The sequence below is a fragment of the Zeus faber genome, assembly GCF_960531495.2.
Source record: "Zeus faber genome assembly, chromosome: 4".
NCBI classification, from domain to species: Eukaryota; Metazoa; Chordata; class Actinopteri; order Zeiformes; family Zeidae; genus Zeus; species Zeus faber.
Window position 1 is genome coordinate 26,144,993 of NC_137191.1, and position 6,637 is coordinate 26,151,629.

Below are 6,637 nucleotides of genomic sequence, written 5' to 3' on the forward strand. Positions count from 1 at the left end.
GCCCAACAGAATCTGACCACGGACAAACTACCCTCCAGAATCTGACAAAAGATTAACACTACCCAACAGAATCTGACCATAGACACACTACCCAACATAATCTGACCGTAGACACAGTACCCAACAGAATCTGACCATAGACTAACTACCCTACATAATCTGACCAAAGACATACACAACCCTACAGAATCTGATCAGACACACACTAGCCAATAGAATCTGACCATAAACACATTGTCTTACATAATTTCACCTTTGTGAGATTCATCCTCTCATTTTCCAGAAAACTTTACCTAAATTTAAACTTCAGCTTGTTGGTTATCAAATGATGTGCCGCTGCCCAAAGTGCACAGAAATTCAAATAACAATAAACATATTTATAAAAATTTTTTGTATCATTTTAATGTCAACACATTCATAACAGCAGGCTTCAAATTTGGTTTCTGTCTTCTATGTATCATTTTCACAGTACAGTGTACAGTCTGTTAGTCTAGTTTTACTAGTAGACAAATTTTTGTTGTTTGTTTCCTATTAAAGTTTTAGAATGTCATGATAGACCCACAGTACCCTATATAGAGTCTGATCCTGGACATACTGCACACTCCACTCCACACTACAGAACCTCACCTATATCCTCACTACACTACGGAATCTCACCCAAACCACAGTGCCCTACAGAGCATTTTCAGAATCTGGGTCAAAATCCACATGAGGTTTAAGATTTTAAAAACGTGGTTCTAAAATATCCTGGAGAACTCTTGGTGTCCGAGCCAGTTGTCTTTTCTTTAATTGAGATCCAAAGTTTCCTTGAGTCCCTGCAAAGTAAGACATACTGGTTAGGAAAAGTGAGAAGAAATAGTAAAAAAAAATGAAAACCGTGGCCTGTGGATGTGCTTTCACACTGAGGGAGTTACATCATTTAGATTCATTCAGAATGATGCAAGCCCTCCTGAAAATAAGCAAACACAATAGAAAGCTGTACGCTAGTTTGAAAAATGTATGTTGCCAGGCCACACTCTCTCCTCTTACTCTATTCTGGAGCCCTTTTCTCATCCTGCAAATCAATACTGCCACTGCAGGCGTAAACTCTTGGCTAATCCTGTCCCTTTTCTGACCAACGCAGGCCAAATTAGCCTCAACGTGGAGCACATTTGTTATGCCTCTATTGCTTCAGAGTGTCCTCCAATATCAAGAGGTTACATCATTCAGGGATGAGAGCAGAAACAACTGCAGAAATGATCAAAAAATCTTGACAAGATCAACCTGGATTTTATTACACACATTCTTGAGGCAGGTTTGCACATTCCATCTATGGCATTGAGTAAAGATTTTGCCAAGAATTTTCTTGATATTTAAATATCTCCCCTCTAAAGACATAGGTTAAGTTTGACTCCTCCTGGGGGAAAGAGGCAACATCAGGTAAAATGCGCATTGCACAGGCATGCAAGTCATGTCATTAAGCCACTTCACGATCCTGATAGTGATAGTAAGCCTATGTACACACTGGGAGTTTGCCAACGTAAACATGTGTTTGGCCATATCGTCACAGGCTGCTGATCTAACTGAAATAAGTGAAATAGCTCAGAGGCACAACTGCATTGCTGAAATGCTCTGACAGTTTATATTGTCCTGAGATGGAGTCTTATCTGATTCGGGGGTATTTGATATTTGTTGGATGCTAAAGAGTAAGTTCTCTCTTGGGTGTGTAGTGTAGAGCTTTTGGCCCATATGGAAGTTGATTTTTGGATGTCTCTTTCCAAGGCACCCGGTTGAAGTAGACATGTAGAGACATTTACTCGTTTGAGAGGACTCTGTTTTAACTTGAACCGTTGCCAGACACCTCACATGGAGTAATCACCCTAGGGATCCCTTAAGAATCACCAACACCTCGAGTTAACATACTGCTGAAATGAAAGCAAATATGATGAATATTCAGGTTGTATTTTGGCTGGGAACCTGACCTCTATACCCAGAGGGGAGGCTCATCAGTTGCAGGAGGAGCTGATATAGGCTAAACACTTTTAACTGTTAGATGAAATGAAGTAGTGACCTCTTTTGTGCACTGCTCTGCTTTGATGGCCTGACTCCTTCACCCCTTATCTTTTTGGTCATTCATTCCTTGGTATGGTCCATTACCCAGTCTAAGAGGCAAATAAATGAATAACCACTGTAAATCTTGAAATTGTGTAAAAAAAACATTTTACTTATTGACTTAAGAGAATTGATCAAAATGCCTGCAGTGTTATGTTTTAGGGTTCCTTGGTTCTATACTTTCCTATAACTCTTATCATTTAAAGACAACTAGCGACAATAGTTTCTTTGTCATAAAAGCAATAAGGCGTGGTCCCGCATATGACCAAAAGACTGCACAACTTATCTTGTTTTATGGACTAATTATCACAGTCTAGCCAACGCCTCCACACTAGTGTACTACTTGTGCCGAGTTCAGACTATGTGATTCTGGCCTGACTTGTCTGGGATTCCTCCTGGTGAAAGATCTTGTAGTGTGACCCCCGTCACCGATCAGTCATGTAGTGTGAAACCACAACCACTTCAAGATTACAGATCACAAGACAGAAAGTTGTGTAGTGTGAACAGCACAGCGAACCGACGACTTTGAAAGTTGTGTAGTGTGCCCATGGCATAAGTAGTAATTACCTGCAGAGGTCTTTCTCCTATGTCATACCACAGTGTAAATAATGGCATAGAGCCGAGAAAGAACCCTTTTACAGACCTCTGGGTAACTGACTCTAATAGATTTTGAACTAGCGTGTCACTCTGTACACTCATATTTAATGTTTAGTAGTTGACATTTCTTTGTCTTTAGCTGGTAATGTTATGTTGCACATTGTATAACTACAATGTGCAATGTTGTAAGGCAATGTTAACTGGCCAGTCCAACCCAAAAGTTGCATAAAGATTGATAAATATTGTATCATTTGGGGAATTTAAGTCATTAGGTCATGTCTTTCCAGCTATCTTAGATATCAGTCATTCCAACACAGAGGTCACCAAAGGCGATTTCATCACTTTAAAGAAAAGGCAAATTTGACAGGAATTGGTATAGTAGCTTTCAGCTTACGTGGCTTATTCTCCTTTTTGGCTCAGTTACAGTAATGTTAGTCAAACACTGATGACCCCAGAGGGAGTGATAAGGTCAGCAGGACCTACAACAGGGCGTCATGAACAACAATGAGGAACCGTGGCCTTTGTGGGGCGGAGGAACTAATAGAATTTAGTTAAATAAAAAAATAAAAAAGTTCTGGTTTCTCCTTTATGTTTACTTTGTTTTATTAATCCCCCCTCCACACACACACACCAGCATACACCCACCGTCTTCCTCCGCTTCTCTCCCTCCACTTCTCCCCATCCATATAAACACACGGTCCCACCTCGGTTTAGAGCGCTGTGTGATCTGGCGGTAGGACCTCCGGAGGTTTGGCTCCTGGACCTTAACCGGGACCGGCTCCAAAATAGCAACACGGTTCGCGCCAGGCGAGCGGATTGGCTGAAACCGGTCTCACCACGGCCATGGGGAAGTGGTTCTGCCTGGAAACTGGGATGGAGGTGGTGGCGGGGGGGTAGAAGTAGGGGAGGCATTTTTTTTATTAAGATACAAGAGTTGATCGTGTGTGTGTGTGTGTGTGTGTGTGTGTGTGTGTGTGTGTGTGTGTGTGTGTGTGTGTGTGTGTGTGTGTGTGTGTGTGTGTGTGTGTGTGTGTGTGTGTGTGTGTGTGTGTGTGTGTGTGTTTGTGTGTGTGTGTGTGTGTTTTGAATGGGGCTTTTTGTTCCAACGTGACTCGCTGTGCTCCAGCCATGGTTTGGTGCCTACAGGGAGAGAGACGGAGGGAGGGAATGCAGCAGGCGAGAGAACAGACAGTTGATGTGGTTAAGTCATTACAAGACGGCATGTTCTGTTGCTATGTCAGGCATCGTCCTACATCTCAGATGAATCAATAAGCCAACTGCCGCCCAGAGAGAGGGAGAGGCATGGGATGGAGCGATAGCAGATCTTATCTTTGCCTGGCTTCCGAATTGTTTTTACTTTTGAGGTGGTTTTAGGTTGTTCTGTGGCTTACGTAGAGCGATATCGAACAGAGTTACCTTCAGATACGACATCAGTCAAACCCTATGGGGCATGTGATTTCTCACTGTTACGTCTTTTTTCCTTTTATTTATTCTTGTTTGAAGATATTGACTTTATTTGAATCACATTTGTGGTTAAGTGTCGTTTCTTATTACTCTGCTGTGACAAGGCCTTTTGCCTTTCATTTGAACAAGAGTTAGTTCCACAGCGACATTTCTTAGGAACCAATGTTGGTCTATGCTGAAGATTACCAGCTCAGACCCAGAAACTGAAAAAATTGGTAACTGCTGGTTTTGTCTGACATTCTTTCTCCACAAGTAAAAAAAAAAAAAAAACATACACAAAAACAATATGGTGTTACGGATCTCCCACCTGTTGCGCACGCACGGACGCTAGCAGATTTTCCACTGCCAGCAGTATTGTGACTGCACTCAAGGACTTCTGGTGTCTCCAACTGCGGTCAAGGGCCACAGGTGTCTTCTTGCCCCTCCTGAGCAACACAAGAACCTCTCGCCTTGGCTTGCTAAGGCACCCCAGCCCTCATTGTCACCCGAGCGTGAAAGAAACCTCCTCTTGAGACCCGCCCTCGGCCACCTCGGCAAGAGGCGCTGACACCCATGTGGCCTCTCCAGCTCCCTCCACTCCAGAGCCATTTGCCATGGACGCTTCAAAACCATCTGACCTGGCTGCGATAACCGTCGGCTATTTTGAGAGACGGATGGCAAAACCGTCTGCTCCTCGCAATAGCCTTCGGGAGGGGTGGAGGACCTTGGGGTTGTGTGTGTGTGTGTGTGTGTGTGTGTGTGTGTGTGTGTGTGGGGGGGGATAGCCTAACAGCCTAGTGGCCTACTGCAAACTCGGGTCATGTGTCACACTGTAGGCCGAAGGGATGACTGTTAAAATCTAAGATTTCGCACTGTTGCAAAAACCCAAGACACTCAAGTCCTTCCAAATCAGCCTTTTTGCCTTTTTGCCCAATGAGTCATCGACAATCATCCTTTAACAGTTATGATTAACGGCATCTATGTGTTTTAAGTCAAACCAGGACTATTTCCATGCTCCTTCAAGTCAGTGTATTTGCAATGCAAAGAACAAGCCCGAATGAACGATGGAAAAAGAAACAAAATTAAACCACAATAAATTCTTCTAATTTAGCTGTGGGCCAGCGGCACACAGACTTCTTTAAGAAAAGAAACAGCCGCCTGAGTGCAGAGAAACAGCTTGCAGGGCAATACGCGCCTGATCAACAGGTTGAGCAATGGAAACTGCCAGCGACCAAACATGTCCTTTCTCTGTGCATCTGAAACACCGTCCCCCTCCGTGGGATTTGACAAATGGAAGTAAGAAAAGTGTGTCGGTCGGTCAAAGTCAGACAGACATGATTTATGATGTTTGGAAACTCTTAGCTAACCCAGCAAGTTAAAACCGGGGGGGGGGTGGGGGTTGACAATAAAGAAGCTTTTCAAGTTTGAGAATTGTTGCGATGCCCGGTAATAGTTGCCCTTTAGTAATTGAATCTAAACCGAAATGACGTGTTAACATTTAAGGCGCATGGAGAAATGGGCTGAGAGTTTAGGGGAAGCTTTGCAGCCGTAGGTTCGGCCCTGTGGTAATTCCTGTTTGTACTTCTTAGGTAAAGATGGAAGTTGCAATGCCATACAGCGCTCCACTCTACTCTCACTTGATGTACCTCTTATCAGGTTTGTTGTTTTCGACTCCCCAGTATGATGCATTTATCAGACTTGGGGATTCACTTTACATTCCTTAGCGACTTGTATGAACCGGGACACGCTGGCGTGCGCGGCCAACCGCATTTTACTTCACACACAAACACGCGCACATGAACATGTCAGGAGACTCTCATATGCATATACACGAGGGACCAGTGTGTGGACTGAGTGGGGTGGTCCCGCCCACTATTCCTCTTAATTTGTCCCCTGTGTTGGGGTCGTGGAGCTGCCAGCATTGTTCGCAAACTAAACTGGACACTTACAGCTGTGTGTACTTACTCACTGTAAACGCACGTCTCACAGGTCCTGCAGCCATTTACGTGAGATGGAGAGGTTAAACTTGAGGCATTTTAGTGAGAACGTTGAACATGAGGATTATATTTGTGTGTGTTTGTGTTTTGCATATCTTTGCATCTGTGTGTCTTCTCCATGCAGAGGTAGCGTTGACAAGGAATGTCTGCATATTTTAAAATCCTTCAAATCCGTTGGGTCCCCCAAACGATAGAGGCCTCCTGACGCAGTGGTGGACACAGTACGCTGTGTGACTGGGCCGCCTGATGCAGCTCCTGATTGGCGATCAAAGGCTCTACAAGAAAGCCTCATGATGGTGCTCCGGGGTGAGGCTTATAGCCGTTACAAGCAGGCCTCCTGATGCAGCTCTGGGGTGAGGCTTATAGCCGTTACAAGCAGGCCTCCTGATGCAGCTCCAGGGTGAGGCTTATAGCCATTACAAGTAGGCCGTGTGACATAACTCACGGGTGGGGCACATTTCCAAGTCCCACAGATGAACTTCTTCCAAGACGGTCTGTAGCTCATTAAG

At 44.2% G+C, this 6,637-nt stretch overlaps 1 long non-coding RNA gene across 1 annotated transcript; it reads right to left on the reverse strand.

Moving 5' to 3' along the window:
* Positions 1-431: 431 nt before the first annotated feature.
* On the reverse strand, positions 432-4,657 carry LOC307228874. Its single transcript, XR_013844098.1, has 3 exons — positions 4,460-4,657; positions 3,334-3,556; positions 432-815 (listed from the first exon to the last, which is right to left on the reverse strand). It is a non-coding gene; the product is annotated as an uncharacterized lncRNA (long non-coding RNA).
* Between the last annotated feature and the right edge of the window lie 1,980 nt (positions 4,658-6,637).